At 34.1% G+C, this 18449-nt stretch overlaps 1 protein-coding gene across 15 annotated transcripts in view; it reads right to left on the bottom strand.

The window, feature by feature from the left end:
- DLG2 (discs large MAGUK scaffold protein 2) overlaps positions 1 to 18449 on the bottom strand; it is a 2242830-nt gene that overhangs the window by 797958 nt on the left and 1426423 nt on the right. The gene's annotated exons all lie outside the window — the stretch shown is intronic.

Genomic DNA, 18449 nt, shown 5'->3' with positions numbered 1-18449 from the left:
CTTGTGTGTGATCTTGTTTAGGAGGACACATTTTGGCAATATTCAAGACTTCCTCCTGGCTCTGCCATCAGGGATTCCTACTGGTGGAGCTTGGGGAACCATATGGGATTCCAGTAATAGAAATCAGGTTGGTCATATGCAAGGAAAATGCTCAACCCATGGTACTAATGCTCTGATTTGAATCTTAAAAAAGTGAAATTACTTGACATTTTAAACTTGACAGATAATGGAAAATTAGAAATTAGCATGCACAAATTATTGAAATCAAGGTTCGGAGAGATAATACAGCAGGTAGGGAGCTTGTCTTGTATGTGGTGGTCCCAGGTTTGGTATAGGTCATCTCACATGATCCCTGGGCAAAGCCAAGTGCAGTCAGGAATAAACCATGACTATTTCTGAGTTTGGCAAAAAAATCAAACTGGACCACTTATTTTCAGGAGGAAGATGCACTTGAAAGAGAGAGGGGGGAACAGTTTTAAGGTTTAACTTTATTTCTGAGTTGATTATGGGATTTTTAGTCACTCTATGGAATTTGGTACACACTATATAATAAGTAGGTAGTCACTAAACTATTGGAAACAAAAAAATATGACGGTGTAATTTTGCAAGGAAAGGGTACTGGAAGTATCTTGAAGCTTGAGGTCAATAAATTTTTATGAAGCATTGGAAGCAAAAGTTCTTTCCATAACTTTCAATAGTGTGAGTAAGATCTCTCTAAGAAGCTTTCATATTGGTTCTTTATTGATTTAAAAAGTCACTCTAGAAACCAAAAAATAGAATACAGGATACCAACATACCTCAGCTTACTTTGAAATATGTTTTATAAAAACCAAAAAGTCAAAGAGACTTTGGGGAGTGGAACAGTAGTGGTCATGGGGAGCTCATATAAAACTATTTCTAATCAGAGAATTACACTTAAGTCAGCTTTTGCTAAAATGAAAGTGCTGTGAGGACAATTTATAACTCATCAGAAATAAACTTAATTTAGAGAACATTATCTAAGAAACAGCCATATTTAACTGATCATACAATTGTTAGATGTTCTTCCAAAGGGAAAAAATAAGAGGCTCTAGGCTTTCTGACTAATTCCAAATTCTTCCTTCTTATTCAACATTACCATGACCACTAGATACAAAGACTGTGATGTAACAGAATCTTTATATCAGTCTAGGGCATAAAGGCTCTGGAAAGATAATACGTTAAATGACTCATCCAGTGATGTAATCTAGTAACTTAATAGGAGGCAAGTTCTGGTAGAAAAAGGACTGGAAATTACAGCTACCCACACATAGCTGTCCATATGCTGGTCCAGGTCATTATGATAAACATACACTGTTTAACATTTATTTGTGTCATGTTGGTTAATATATTAAAGTTTTTATGCTTATAAATTTTTGTGTTCACTGAAGGAAAATGTCTGTATGTATTGTAGAGTAATTAATTTTATATCAAGGGATGAAAAAAGCAATACCATATTTCTTTATCCATCAATCATTTGTGACTGACTCATTGGATATTGGATGCTGTGGCAGGCAAGACAGATCTTTGCTTTGTAGAAAGCAACTGAGTTTTCCATAATGGACCTTAGGCTTAGGTATCCATATTCAACTATCTCAGGAATTTCAAGAGATAAAAATGGATCTTCACATTACAGAATTTTACATTGAAGTCTTAAAATGTCAAATAAAACCATAAAATACAATTTCTAAAAGAACTGAACACAATATGACAGGCAAACCAATCCACTTCATCCTCCTTGACTCCCGAATCCCCAATCTTGCAGAACAGAACTGTATTGCCATTATCTGTTAGAGTACCCATCTCACAAACTCATGCAGCCAAGTCAGGTACAGGGGAGTGACCTCTCAATGCCTGAATACTGATATGAAGGAACATTCCCCCCCCTAATTTAAAAATATTTTATTTTTATATTTATAAAATTTTCAGAAGCCTAACATATAATAATTTAAATTAATGATTTTAATTAGTAAGCATTTCAGATGCACAGTTATTTTGATGATGTTCATAACTGACTTTCAGTTAAGCAATTTCCACACTCCTCTCTTCACCAGGACACATTTCTTGCTAATCATTAATTTTTGAACTGTGTAGTGACCTAAATAAATTTGTATGTGACCATTTCATGCTAATCAGACAATCATAAATTGAGTCAGCATTAACAACTGCAATATTACATATATATTAGTATAAAAGCTTAAAGCAAGTGACTCTGGGTGTCCTTATTAGTGGTATACATTAGAACAACTTAGTTAACTTCAGAGTCATTCTGTTTGCTCATCAGCAAATTTTTTATTAATTGATCAACATCCTTGAGTTATTTTCAAAGTTAAATTAAGAAGATAATATATAAAAATAAATTCTTAATAAAAGGTAGCTGTCTCTTTAGGGTCAGAAAAATAATAGTGCGGTAGGAATGACACTTGCCATGCATATGGCTGATGCAAGTTCTGTCCCCAACACAACATATGGTCCCCCTGGACACTGTCTGAACACACACTAAACCCTGAGAATCTCTGGGTGTAGTCCTAAAAGAAATAAACAAACACCACAATAAAATTTTATCCTGGTACTTGTTTTATTTAAAATATAATAATTATTTAATTTAATGCAGTCTCATTTGTTTACCTTTGCTTTTACTTGTTTGGTCAGTGGTGTTTCATTTATAAGATTATCTTATAGAGTTCTGCCTATGATTTCCTGTGTATTTTATGGTTTCTGGTCTGATATTAAGGTCTTTAATCCATTTTAATTTGACTTTTGTGCATGAGTCACGAACAGGTCTGAGTGTAGTTTTTGCACATAGCTAACCTAGTCTCCCAGCAGGATTTGTTTAAGAGGATTTTTTGCTCCACTTTACTTTCTTTTTAATCTTTTCTCAAATACCTGGGAATTTGTCTGAGGAAATCCAATTCAGAGAGCCTATTTATTCCAATATCATGCTGTTTCAATGACTACTGCTTTGTAGTACTGTTTGAACTTGGAAAAGGTAAGATATTTATTCCCCAAGAATTGCTCTGAGTATCTATGGGGAGCTATTATTTCATATGAATTTCACAAACATTTTATTTTTTTTTTGAAAATATATCATATGTATTATTATAGGTACTGTATTGAATCTGTACAATGCTTGAGGAAGTATTGCCACATTAATTATTTAATTTCTCCTAATCCATGAGCAGGGAATTTATTTCCATTTTCTTGCATCCTCTCTTATTTCTTGAAGTTGTATTTTGTAGATTTTTTTGTATAGATTTTTCATCTTAAGTTAAGTTTATTGCAAAGTATTTGATTTTCCAAGGCACAATTATGAGTGAGTTTTCTTTAAATCTCTCTCATTGCTTTCCTTAATTGTATGTAGGAAAGTCATGAACTTTTGCATGTTAATTGCATCACATTTTTGTAGAGATATATTCTTTCTAGAAGCTTTTTGTAGTCTTTAGGATTTTCTAAATGAATTATCCTAAAAATCCACAAATGTAAGGACACACCCGGTAACGCTCAGGGTTTACTACTGACTTTGTGCTCAGAAATCACTCATGGCTCGGGGGGACCAAATGGGAATCAGGGGATCAAACCGCAGTACAACCTAGGCCAGCACGTACAAGGAAAATGCTCTACTTCTTGTGCCAACACTCAGGCCCCTTCTTGCCTAATTTTTATGGCATGTAACTTACAGTACTAGAGTGAGTAAAAGTGGCAAAAGTTGGCAAACTTGTGTTGTGCCAGATCTTAGTGAAACAGCTTTTATATTTTTCAAATATAATGTGTATATATATATATATATATATATATATATATATATATATAATGTTTCCAATATAATGAATGTAATGTTTGCTGTGGGCTCTTGAAGGTTTGATTCACCAGTGAATACATCTGGGCCCTTCCGTTTTTGGGAAGGTTTTTTTTTTTTATTGTTTTGGGGTCACACTCAGAGGTTCTCAGGGATTGCTCCTCACTCTGCACTCTGAAATAGCTCTTGGCAGGCACGGGGGACCATATGGGATGTCGGGATTCAAACCACCGTCCATCTTGGATCTGCTGCATGCAAGGCAAATGCCCTACCACTATGCTATCTCTCCAAACCTAGGAAGAAATTTTTTTTACCATTTAAATTTCCTCAATAGTGGTATATCTGTTGATGCATTCAAAATCATCTGGATCAACCTTGACAGGTTATATGTGTTCAAGAATTTATCCATTTTTATAGATCATCTAGTTTCATGGCATAAGGATTCTCAAAGTAATTTCTCACTATCCTTGAGTTTCTGTGATGATTCTTTTATTTGTTACATTTTATTAGGCTTCTCTCTTCTTCTTAGTGAGTCTTGCTAATGTTTTTCAAACTTATTTAATTTTTCAAAGAACCAATCTTGCTTTTATTTGATTTTTTGTGGGATTGTATTTTTTCGGGGGGGGTGCAGATTCTATTTTATTAATTTCTACTCTAAGGTTTTTATAGTTTTTTTTGATTGTTTTGTGAGGCAGAGTCAGTGGTGCTCAGGAGTTACTCCTGGCTCTGTGCTCAGAAATTACTTCTGGCACACTCGGGAAGCATATAAGATGCTGGGGATCAAATCCAGTTGGCCACATACTAGGTAAATGTCTTACATGCTGTACTATCACTCTGGCCCTTCTGTAGTTTTATTATTTATTTCTCCTGCCTTCTTTTGGCAAGTTTTGTTGGTCATTTTCCAATTTCTTAAGCTGTTTAGTTTAGTTATTTGTGTAGGTCTTTTGTTATTTACTGATGAATGCTGCAAACCTATACATTTTCTTCTTATAACAAAGTTTGCTATATCCTTCAATTTATGATATTTCATGTCCTTTCTCACTTCTTTCCAGGAAACTTTTGATTTCTTTTGATCCCACAGTTTATTTAGTAGAGAGCTGATTTATTTACAGGTATTAAACTTATTTCTCAATATCTGTTTGTAATTCAATACTATTTTTTTGCTCTGAGAAGATGATACAATTTTTGTCCTCTTAATTTTTATGGGTTATGTTTTGTGACCCAGTATGTGTTCTAACTGAGGGAGTATTTCAAATATACTGGAAAAGAATGTGTATTCAGCTCTTGGGGGAATGAAAATCCCTATATATTTATCTACTAAGCCAGTTTCTTCCATTTTGTTTTTTCAGATCCAGGCTATCCTAGTTGACTTTTAGCCTGGTTAATTGATAATAAAAGAGAGTAGTGTTGAAGTCTCCATACTGATGTATTGATACTAATTTATTTATTCAAGTCTATTAGCAGTTTTTTTAACTAATTTGCTGGCCCTTCACTGAGTGCATATATACTTCAGAGGGTGATCTATTATTGATATACATCTCTTGATTATTATGAAATGATTCTTTATGTCTCATAATTTTTGAGCCTAAAGTCTATGTCACCTGATATTAATATGAACACCCCATATTTTTACCCTCTATTTTTAAATCATTGTGTTTTACAAAGTTTTGTTTTTAATATTTTATTTAGCTAATTGTAATTCATAGCTGGATTTTAGTTATACAATGTTTCAGCACCAATCACACCACCAGTGTCAACCTTCCTCCACCAAATTCCCAGTCTGTCACGGCCATCCCATATCCCAATTTACCATCATAAGACTCATTTTTAATTTTCGTTTTTAAATTTTGGTCTCATAATTTAATTGTTGTTGGGCTCTGTGACATCTACCTTTTTTAAAGAAAAAATGCTGTTTATGAGGCTGACTAACTTTTGAGAATAAACAGACTAGAAAGTATTACTATAGAGGTATTAAACACATCAAGAAACCATAGGCTTCACCACTGAGTCCTTTGAGATATTCTTGTGGTGAGTGGAGTCCAGGGCATTTTTTCATCACACATTGTGGCTTGTTGAGCTTGTGAAATTATTTGTAACCATGAGGGAAGTATCCTTGGACTGGGGTCATTCTGGGGCTGAATCAGTGGCATGCAACAGTCCATGATAGAAGGGTAAGAAGAAGGGCCATGAAGCATGAATCAGCAGGTGTGTTGGTTGTAATTTCTTGTAATGCATGTGATGTGGGGCTGGGGAGGGTATTCTTTCAGTTTGGGAGCTTGGTGGCGGTTTATTAGAGCAAGAGGTTGGATCCAGTACCTACTGGGTTAATAACTGAGGGTAATGAGGTTTAAATAAGGAAGGATAATGGATCAGGATTGGGGGATGAGAGGCTAGAATTATTTATAAATATGGGAAGAGGGGTAATATATAAGAGGGACTATATATTGTTTAGACATGGCTTGTTTACAATTTAGGTTTGGCAATCAGGGAGGATTCCTCTGTCTACAAACTCTTGCCCACATACAGGTTGTTGTTGGTTGCCTGACCCTCATAGGCTGGGTCTGAGCTCTTAAGATCTGATTGAGTATGAGCACTACAGGTCTGAGCATCACCCCAAAACCAAAAATTTAAAAAAATTCAAATTAAATGCTCAGTATGTTTAGTTCAATATACAGCACCTATAAATACATCCAGGTATATTTGCACCCTTTAGGAATCAAATTGCATTTAAAGTGAAACACTGTTTAAATAATTTGGAGACTTAAATTTAAATCCTTAGAATATACAAACAAAACTGAGTATTAAGATAAAGGTGACAACAAAAATATTTAGAAAGGGCTAACAAGCACGTGAAAGAACTACTGGACTGGCTACTGAAAAGAGCTTATGTGGGGAACAACAACAATAACTTTCAAGCACCGAAAGTTGAATGTAAAAAGAAAATGAGTTATTCAGCTGTAATTATCTATCAATTAGTTATCAGCTATTTAGTGAGAGCTCAGGGAATAAATAGAACTTGATGGAACTGATGATGACTTTCTCATTTTCTGGCATAGTAAACAGTGAATTATAGATCAATTTGAGAGCAGAATAGAATAGAAAAGAAAAATGCTAATGAAATATATATTGTACAATAGTACATAATAGCAATAGTACTGCTGATAGGCCAACCATCTTGCATGTATCAAGCATGGGTTTGGTCCTCGACATATTATTGGTTTCCAGAGCACTTTCAGGAGTAAGTGCAGAGCCATTAGTAAGCCCCAAATATTGCAGGGTGTGGACCACTCCACCCATTTAGAAAAAAAAGAAAGAAAGAAAATAAACAAAAGTTTCTGGGTGTACTTGACCAAAAAAAAAAGGTGGGCATCATAATAACAATCATCATCCACTGGATATTGATTTGATTTTTGATTATTAAAAATTGTGTAGGGCTTAAAAAAACTGTTTCTCTCCTCAATATTCTTAACCTCTTTGCCTCCAGGCCTTTGAAAAAGATGCTCCTCCTATGGAATGAAAGTGACCTGACACTGTGGACTGGCTTTGTAGTCCTATAGAACAGGCATAATAAGATGGATTATCACAATTGTTATAATTATAGAAGACATAATCACTATATACAATTATAATTTTATATAATTTTAGTTATAATTATAGAAGACATAATCACATTTTTATTAAAAAATAAAAGCAGGGGGCCAGCGCAATAGAACAGCCATAAGGCATTTATTTGCCTTGCATGCTGCAAACCTAGGTTAGATCCCTGATCTCCCATATATTTTCGGAGCCTACCAAGAGTGATTTCTGAACACAGAGCCACGAGTAATCCCTGAATGCCACCAATAGGCTACCACCAAAAGAAATAAAAGCAAATTGAGTCCATAAAAATATTAGTCTGTCAGATTAATGAAGCTTTTGTTTGTTTATAAAGGTAAAAACACCAACAACACCTGGTCAAAACAAGAGTTTAAACACTCCTGAGAAAGGCAGACTTTAATTTATAAAATCTTCTTAAAGGTGATTTGGCAATTAACTTTAAGCTTGGTAGAAATCAATCTCTTATTTTCTATAATATTTCTATTGATTAAGCGATTTAATAATTTCCACAAGCCTTAAAATATTTAAACTTTGACTGGATCAATTTTGGGGGGAGTAGAAAGGGATTCACAATCAATAACTCAGAGTTAGGACACTTACAGCATTAGTCAACCTACCAAATCTGACAACAGTAAAATACTAGGACCTTATTTCATTATTGATTCTTATCTGAAAACAACTCATTATGAACATGTCAAATATTCATTCATGTAACATTGTTTATGTTAAGAAAAAAATCTAAGTAAATTTTCAATAATATAAATTTTAGTTGAAACTGGAATATTTGACAGCCAGTACAGTTATCAATAATGAAAAAGAATTGGTTAGTTTGGTAAATGTTTATAATAAGATATGGATGAACAATTCCATTTTATATTTTCAATGGTAAAATGAGAATCGTATGAGCAATAATTATTTATACTTAACCATGTGACTTTTAGTAAAAATATATAATAAAATATATTGTAATAAGTATATAATGTATATATATGCCAATATAAAAATATTAAAATCATATTGAAATATTAAGTGACTAACTCTAGATAAAATTTTAAATAAGATTGAGGTTTGTAAATAATAACTTATTTTTTAACATAAACTGTATGTATTTCTACACTAAAATATTTATTTTTAAAAGTTGGAGAAATATTTATTTTTAATCTAAAAGGATTTGGGCTGAAGAGATAGCACAGAGATAAAGTATTTGCCTTGCACACAGATGACCAGAGATGGACCTGGATTTGATTCCCAGCATTCCTTATGGTCCCCCAAACCTGCCAAAAGTGATTTCTGAGTGAAGAACCAGGAATAACCCATAAGCACTGCTGGTGTGCCCCCCAAATAAAAACTAAGAGGATTTATACATATCACTTCATCATAATAATTCTATTTAAGAAGGATTGAATTTAAAAACAGAATACTCATTGCAAGCTTCTTTCTTTTAGATTTAGTAACACAAAAATGCTTTAAAAATAGTTTTTATATTCCCCTGAGCAACAGCAAATGTGATCCCTAAACATAGAGCTTGGTGAAAGCCTTGGAAACAAGTGGGTATATCTCTATAAACCCAGAAAAAATAACAATAAATAAATTAAAATTTTAGTTTGATCCCTGATATCACATATGTTTCTGATCACCATTAAGGATGAACCTGCGGGGCTGGAGAGATAGCATGGAGGTAAGGCGTTTGCCTTTCATGCAGGAGGTCATCGGTTCGAATCCCAGCGTCCCATATGGTCCCCCGTGCCTGCCAGGAGCAATTTCTGAGCATGAAGCCAGGAGTAACCCCTGAGCACTGCCGGGTGTGACCCAAAAACTACCAAAAAAAAAAAAAAAAAAAAAAAAGGATGAACCTGAGAGCAGATACAGGAGTAATGCTTGAGTACTATCAGGTATAACCCTGAAAAAATAAACAAAAAATTAGTTGTTTAAAAAATTAGTCCAAGACTTGGAAATTAACATGAAACCTGCTGTTTCTGCTTTATATACCCTCAACACTTGAGTTAGATTCTGGCATCACTCAGTGTGAACCTAATGGTGCTCAAACACTCAAAACATATACAGCAATGTATCACCAATCTAAGTACTGAAACATAATTATGCACCATCAGAAGTAATTTCTGAGTGCAGAACCAAGAGTAACTCGAGCATTGCTGGATGTGGCCCCAAAACAAAACAAAACAAAAGAAAACATAAACTGGTACATAAATCAGACCTTGAAGAAGGAGTAATTTAAGGAAAAAGAACTGAATTTGGTTCTTTGTATAGAATTAGATGTATTTTATGAACCGCAGAGCTAGTTCAGAGTTTTTGGAGTGTATGCCTTGATTACCCAAGATCCTAAAATCATTCGTGGCATCACAGGACTCCTGAATGCAGGAGTATCACACTAATGCCACAGCTTAATTGGGACCAAGAAGTACCATTTTACTAAATCCTAGTTTGCAAAGTAACATTGGGAATCTTTCTCCATCTTAATGCTATGATCGATGTCTCTCCCAACAATTCAAATAAGTTAAATTAAATAAAAATTAAAAAATGCGAGGCCGGAGAGATAGCACAGTTGCATTTGCCTTGCAAGCAGCTGAACCTGGACCTAAGGCGGTTGGTTTGAATCCCGGCGTCCCATATGGTCCCCGTGCCTGCCAGGAGCTATTTCTGAGCAGATAGCCAAGAGTAACCCCTGAGCACTGCCGGGTGTGGCCCAAAAACCAAAAAATAAATAAAAATAAAAAATAAAAAAAATGTGTTAAACGAGTATCTCCAGCCTGTCATAATGGCTGAGATTGATTAAAACACTCCCAGGTACACAGTTTTTCAGGTTGAAAACTCTGGTGTCTTAAAGTGGAAGCAGGATGCCTTCTTCCACTTCTACTCTTAACTGCTGAAAACATCAGCAGACACATCCATATATCATAGCCATCTCCTTGTAAATGAAGACTCAGCTTCACAACTAAATTCAGAAGAGATATGAACCAAGCCACAGACACTCACATATCACCAGTCCAGAGTACCTCCAGGAGTGATAACCAGCTTGAGAGTAGGGCAGGTCAAGCTTCTGGTATACAGATCTTAGAGCTCCTGTACAACATAGCAGTGTGTAGGACCACACATCACCTCCAAATTCCATAATACTGACAATCTAGTAGGACCATACCAAATTCATTGAGAGAGTTGCATAAAAGCCAGCTAATCTTAATAAACAAAAACAATAATGTTGGAAAATCAACCAGCAACAAGCAGCTCTCATAATCCTTTAAACGGAAACTTTAAGACCCGTTATGAGATATATTTATTTATATATAAATTCTTTTGTTTTAAAGTCTTCTCAAAGATTAAATTTTTTTAGTAAAGAAAGAGGGTCCAAAAGAGATGACTTTGGATGAGTGGAAGGCAATGTATATATATATATATATATATATATATATATATATATATATATATATATATAATTTATATATAAATATATACATTATTTATATATAACTTTTATATATAAGTATATATATACTTTTCACAAATTTACCAAAGTATTTTTAAATAATCTATTAGTCATTTTGTTGCAATAAGATATATACAATAAATAAATTATGTTTTTCTACTAAGGGGACAACTGGGAGGGGACGAGTGATGAATTGGGAACAATGTTAAAATGAAGGTCACATTGATGGTGCAATTTTTCTTGAACATTTAGTGCCTGAAACCACTGTATTGTAAGGAGAATTGTAAACAATGGTGTTCAAATAATGTTAAAAATACTCTTTTAGGGGCCGGAGTGGTAGCACAAATGGTAAGGCACATGGTAGCCTAGGACAGACTGCTGCTAGATCCCCAAGTGCCCCATATGGTCCCCCAAGACAGAAACAATTTCTGAGCACATAGCCAAGAGTATCCCCTGAGCATCACCAGGTGTAGTCCAAAAACCCAAAAGAAAAAAAATACTTTTTTTTTCTTTTTTGGGCCACACCCGTTTGATGCTCAGGGGTTACTCCTGGCTAAGTGCTCAGAAATTGCCCATGGGGGGACCATATGGGACGCTGGGGAATCGAACCGTGGTCCTTCCTTGGCTAGCACATGCAAGGCAGACACCTTACCTCTAGCGCCACCTCGCCGGCCTCGAAAAAATACATTAAAAAAAAAACAATGTTGGAATTTTTTAATGTCTTCTATAGTTTGGAATTATATAGTTTTAAATTTAGCTATTTCCCCTTTTATTTTGTTTTGGTGGCCACAATGCATGGTGTTTGGATTCTATTTTCAGTTCTGTATTCAGGGGCCACTTCTGGTAACTCAGGAGATCAAGCATTGCCAGGGATCAAACCTACACCTCCAGCATGAAGAGCACACACATTTCTCACCAGCTGAGATAACTCTCTGGCTCTAAATATAGTATTTTGTTAAATGAAAAAAGTATTCATTTAAAATATATATCAATGTTGGTCACCAACTAGTGTAGTCTATCAGACTGATAGTGTAGTCTATCAGTGTAGTCTATCAGCAAATACGTCCAACTATGGATTTTTTTTTTTTTTTGGTTTTTGGGCCACACCCATTTGACGCTCAGGGGTTACTCCTGGCTATGCGCTCAGAAGTTGCTCCTGGCTTCTTGGGGGACCATATGGGACGCCGGAGGATCGAACCATGGTCCGTCCTAGGCTAGCGCAGGCAAGGCAGGCACCTTACCTCCAGCGCCACCGCCCGGCCCCCAACTATGGATTTTTTTGTGCCATTATGCCAAACACCTCTGTACTTGAACATTTGTGCGTAATAAAATGTTAGAAATAAAGGTCATACAGTTTACAGCAGATTGACTATAAAAATAGTTCTTTGTGACATTATTGCACCCTTTTGGGGGAACAAGTGACTTCTACAGTAGACAAGGACACTATGTAGGATCTGGTGGTTGGTTCTTTCTTTTGTTTTAAAGTCTTCTCAAAGAATAATTCTGACTTTGGATGAGTGGAAGGCAATTCAAAATAAGGACTGTGCAAAAGTAGAATTTAATATTTCAAAACCAAATGAAGGCGATAATGGGCAGTGGAAGAAGGGATTTGTTCTTCATAGGTCAAAGTGTGAAAGCCTCATGCTGAAGATTGGGTTATGGACCATCATTTCTGGAAGCCAGCAAATGATATAATGTCTCAGCTGGAGATTAATTTTGGAGACCTTGGCCACCCAGGACATGGTGGCAGGAGAGGACAAGGTGGCCATGGGCATAGTGGACTTCCAAATCTTGGCAGCAGAACTGAAAAATCAAATGCTTCTGTTCCTGATGTAGATGACCCAGAGACAGTCCCAGCTCTGGATTAATTGGATGCTATAAGATAACCCTGGTTCCTTTGTGGACCCTCCTGTTTGAGGTTTTTGTATGCTTAAGGATTCCAAAAGACTAAGAAATAAAAAAAGACTGTCATTCATACCATTCACACCTAAAGACTGAATTTTATCTGTTTTGAAAATGAATTTCTCTTGCAACACAGACATAACTATATGTTAGTCAGTTTTGTAATTATAAATATTAGTAGTCAAAAGTGATGTATTGGTAGCAGTCATGTTTTCATACTTTTCAGAGATTATGCATTTTTCATGAATACTTTTGTATTGCTGCTTGCAGATATGAATTTCCAAAGTTGAAATATAAGTGTGAACAGTGTGTATCAGTTAAAAACAAAGAATACTTTTTATCATTGAACTAGATTGTAAAATCCAACTTCTGGGACATGGATAGTGGAATGGGTAAAGCAATTACTTACAGCAGACCAAGGTTTGATTTTCAAAACCCCATATGGTCAATGAAGACTGTGAGGAGTTATTCCTGATGATATAGCCAGAAATAATACCTGAGCACCACCAGGTGTGACCCCAAAATAAAATCATATCAGGGTTTATTCCTGGCTCTGTGTTAAGGGATCATTTCTAGTAGTGTTCAGCAAACTATATGACTTTCCAGAGAATAAACAAGGGTCAGCTACATGCAAGGCAAGCATTTTAACACCTGTACAAATTTTCTGGCCCCAAAAGAAGCTCTCTAGAAACCCAACTAACTCAGTATTACTTAGACAAGAAAGAGGAAAATTCTGGATTCTGCTATGGTCTGCATATCTCTTCAAATATTTAAGCACTCTTATGGAAATATTTTGGTTAAACAGAATTAATAAAGCATTTGGAAATATTCTACCTCTCAGTATAGTTGAGCAGAACTTAATACAAGATATGTTAAAAGATGAAGGGGATTTAATATATATTTATATTTTATACATACATATACATATACATATATATATATATATATATATATATATATATATATATATATATAACTCATTCTGCCCTTATGGGCTATGACATTATACACAAGTTACTATAGCTTTCCAATTACACACCTTCAAAATGAAATAGAAATTCCAAAATCACTCTTAGTTGTTCAGAGAATTCAAAGAAAATGAGCAATGTAAATACCCTAACACAGTGTTTAATGTATGTAAAGTCACGCCACGCACCGTATCTCTAAGCCCAGGTGACCAAATCTGAATCAGGGTTGCACAAGAAACAATCCAGACCAGACTAAGGGTGAAACATGTAGTTCTAGGTAGTTCTACCTAGTATGGAGCTCTTGTTGCCTGCCAGAACTACTTTTATTGTGTACAGAGATCACCCTTGTGGGGGTCAGTAAACCCACCCAGATTTACAAGACAAAATTTGTTTTGGGTGAAGCCAAGTTGTAAACAAACAGATACAAAGAAACCAGGGATAAACTTTGTTCTAGGTAAAATAAGGTATAACCCAACAAATATATTGTAGATATGGTGAATACTCAACAAAAATGTCACCTTATTTTCTGTTTCATATTTATACTGTCTCTCTTAGGCCTACCCAAAGGATTAGGTTCTGCTGATGTCAGCAGCCAGAAACAGAGGTACAGTATTTTTGGAATACATGACTCCTTGAAACAAAGTGATTCTATGAACTTCAATTCATTCTGGGAACTCTATATTTTCTTCTGATTCTCTCACTTGTGGGCAAAAGACCCCCTCCACAAACACACACACTTAAATGTCTTATTGATTCTTGTTTTTGTATTTTGATAAGAGACTTTCTACAAAGATTCTATAGAAGCTGCCACATAGTAAAAGAGGTTATTTTGTCTTTCAGTCAGGTCACACATTAAGCCTGAGATTTCAGGCTAAGGTAACTCTACTTCCTGGGACTAAAAAGTTCTGCACTTAAGTTGCTGCAGCTGCTGTTTTTGAAGGAGCTGCTAAAATATTGTTAAAATATATTCAGAGCTTGACTCTACTTCAAAAGAGTGCAGTTTTTCTAGCAAAATATTGCTGAGAACATCTTATATTACTACTCCAGAGTACAGGCTTTAGGGGATGCTACTTCATCAATAGAATCTTATTTTATGTGGTTTCAGTTTAATTGTGTATGTATATGTGTGTATATCTATATTTATGTTTGCGTGCATGCGCACACACCATTTTTAATCTCAGAAAACCCTGAAGGACAAAATGTCACCTCATCATCATGTGGTATTGTGCCAAATGCTTCTGGACAGTTGCCTGGATGAACCTTCATCATAAGACATCAAAAAATTCAGTAAATAAACTATAACTTCTAATAAAAGATCATATTACTGACAAGCACTTTGATGAATAAATTATTTTAATTAAAATATAATTTTAATATCATTCACAATAACAAACTCATTTATTAAATAATTACTGATAATAATTCTAAGTGTTATAATTATTACCTTAAGAGGATATTATTTTATTATCCTCCTAACTTTTATTGGAAGATAAATAAATCCTAAAAAAGTTAAGCAAGTGAACTCACAGAAATATAGTAAACTTAAATTTAGGATTGTATGTATCAAAGACATAAGTGCTTCCACAGTGCTTCTCACTAGTGAAGGATATAAATTATCAAGATAACACAGCAAGATTCAGAGATAAGTTATTTTAGAAAATATTCTTTTTCTTAGAAAGAGAAACTGAGACTTACGAGACTCAATGATCAATTAGCCTTAGCTATCAAGACTAACAGAGCAATCTCTAAGTCTGCAGTGACTCTAAGATGAAATTCAGGGGAGCTGTCATCAGGCTCAATGACTAAGTTCCACTCATTGTGACTAAGAAAGCCCCAAAGCTCAACTTTCAAATGTTGATAAACTTGTCTTCCAATGCTCAGTATCCTGTGCAAATTGAAATTTAAACAGTCATCAGGATGTTTTTATCAATTTCATCTGTGTAATTTTGCCCCAAAATATATTTCTTGTATTTGTATATGTATATATTTTTTCTAGAACAATTAAATCAATTCAAATATCACTGCTTTTAAAGATATTAATATTCATCTCTTCATGTCCCAGGCAATAACTGTAATAAATTAACAAATAAGATAACAATATTCTATTTTTATTGTGAACATATCATTCATTCACTTTATTATTCATATCACAAATATTTATTAAACCATCACCAGATGCAATCCTGTACTAATTTAATTAATGTGTATAGTAATCATTTCTCACACTTCTGAGTTAGGTGCTATTCTTAAGCTTCTTTTACAAAATATTAAATCTAATGAGATGTGGTACAAAAATATATATTTGTTTGCTTGATGGGGCATACCCAATAATGATTGGGTTTTTTACTGACTTTGTGCTCAAGAATCACTCCTGGTTGAATTTTAATATCCTGGACATTTTGCACAGATTAGTTGTATGAAAGGCAAACTCCTTACTACTGTACTCTGACACTCAAAATAATTTTAATTTCTTGCTCTCTTATTTGTCTGCGGTTCTTCATTCTGTTTATTGTGGGATTTACAACACTGTGGAGCTGCGTTACACTTACATTTTGTAATGTTTGATGATATAATTTTCCCTATAAACCACTGCAGGCAGTAAAGTCCATTGTGCTAGTAGTGAATCTACGTTGTTTACTATGATATCCACAGAGCCTGGCAGGGTCATTTGAAAGGCATTCAGGAAATTACAATTAAATAAACTAATGAAAAAGAAAGAATAAATTCTTAGGACACTGGCATAAGAGTTTCCTCTGTTCTGTGCTGCTCCCCCTCAATCCTATGAGTCAGTCTGCACTGGGAAGAATTGCTACATAGGCAATGATGAACATGTTTCTTGTTCCTGAAGTTAGTTTTATTATCCTAAATATGCATCCTAGGACTCATTTCTAGAATCTATAATTTTTCATTTTCTTACCTATTATTATGGTCATATTAATTTTCCAGATCCAACTGAAATAAAAACTTGTCTGAGAAGGGGCAGAAGCTATTTTTCATTCTTGCTGAAGCGCAACATAATGACAGAGTCCTGTTAGTACACAGCACCTCAAATAACAGGAGTTTGGCAAAGAGCCTTGGGAGGAAGTCAAGTCATTACCATAGCCCTCTATTATAGCAGCCGGAAATCACAGTGCTGATTTCTACGTTATATAGCAAATATCTGCAAGTGCAGAAACCCAGCTCCCAGACATTTACCAGACCTCAGGCAGATTCTCTCCCATGAGTAGTAAACTAAGATAAAGCACTTTCCCTCTACTTTAAGAAGGATTCTAATGTTAAGCATCATTTACCTTCAACTATTGTTTCGAGGATAATATATAATGGAATCATTAATTAAGGGAGTAAAAAGAGCATAAAGTTCTCAAAATATATTCAGGTTTTATAAACATTTATAAATAACATTTGCACAGATAGAGATGTACATGTGCTACTGCATTTGTGATAATATATATAGATATGTGTCACTTAAGCACATATGTATATCTTACACATTAAAATTTGTAATATATGAATATGTATATACACAAATATTTATATGTAGGCCAATTCTTCAACACTATCCCAAAGTAAATGAAATATTACTTATAAAGATTGAAATATTCCTTGAAGAACAGTGCAATAAATTTCTAGGTAAGAAAAGAATATAGAACTTTAATCTCAGTTGTGCAAGTCTATGCATACATGCATATGTATATATATATATAAATATAGTCATACATGAAAGTAGTTAGATTTAGAGATATATAGGCACATGTGTTATACATATATGTATATACATAAACAAGATAAAATAGTTGAGAGGTAAATGAAATCTCCGAAGAAAGATTTAATCAACTATGGAAGTACTTTTATAGGATTGAACTATTAAATAATGGAAATCAAATGACAAAAAGTGTTACAATAATGAAGACACCAAAAATTATGCAGTTTTAATTTTTAATATCTGGGTTCACTGTTCTTTTTAGCTAATAATAAAGTGCATTTGACTAATAGAAAAATATATAGAAAACTATTAAATGGGAGATGTGGCTCCCTCAATTTACAACGTTCTCATATGTCACTGGTTCTCTAACTCTTACTGTAGAGGGTACCAGAATACTTAAGAACATTCAATAGATGGCTGCAATTTTAAATATGTAGGAAGTTGATTTTAAAAAGTATAAAAAGAAACCATTTTTATAGTTGATAAAAAGTGTATCAAGACTTAGAAAACCTGCTTATTCTAATAAAGTCTTAGAGATTAGAGAAAATTATCATTTATGAAATATATATCAATTGTGTCTTATTAAAAATAAATGTGACAGTAGGGAATTTTCATATTTTATACTAAAAATATAAAATAGATGAAAGTATGTCTGCCTATATGACCTTTGAAAATTTATCATCACTATAAGAGAAGTAAAACACATGTATTTTTAAATAATTTATAGATGCTTTGAAACTGCAGAGACTTTTTCATCTAGATTTGTGTTGACTTTAAAAGAAAACCAAGTTTCCTGATGTCCACCTTCATTTTGAATTGTGAAATTTTCTACCAAAGTCACAGTCTATCTTTAATTAGATTATAATACCAAGATGTACAATATGAATGCACTAACCATTATACATATGCCCAATGTATAGCTATAACATTAAAGCCTAGTAGTAAATAATGCTCTCGGATATATTTTTTAAAACTGATATTAAAATTAGACTGCTTCTTTATCTCTCACATAATAATATTTTA

This window comes from Suncus etruscus, chromosome 9 (assembly GCF_024139225.1).
Source record: "Suncus etruscus isolate mSunEtr1 chromosome 9, mSunEtr1.pri.cur, whole genome shotgun sequence".
NCBI classification, from domain to species: domain Eukaryota; kingdom Metazoa; phylum Chordata; class Mammalia; order Eulipotyphla; family Soricidae; genus Suncus; species Suncus etruscus.
The sequence above is the reverse complement of the archived record's forward strand: the minus strand, read 5'-3'. Positions and strand labels throughout refer to the sequence as shown.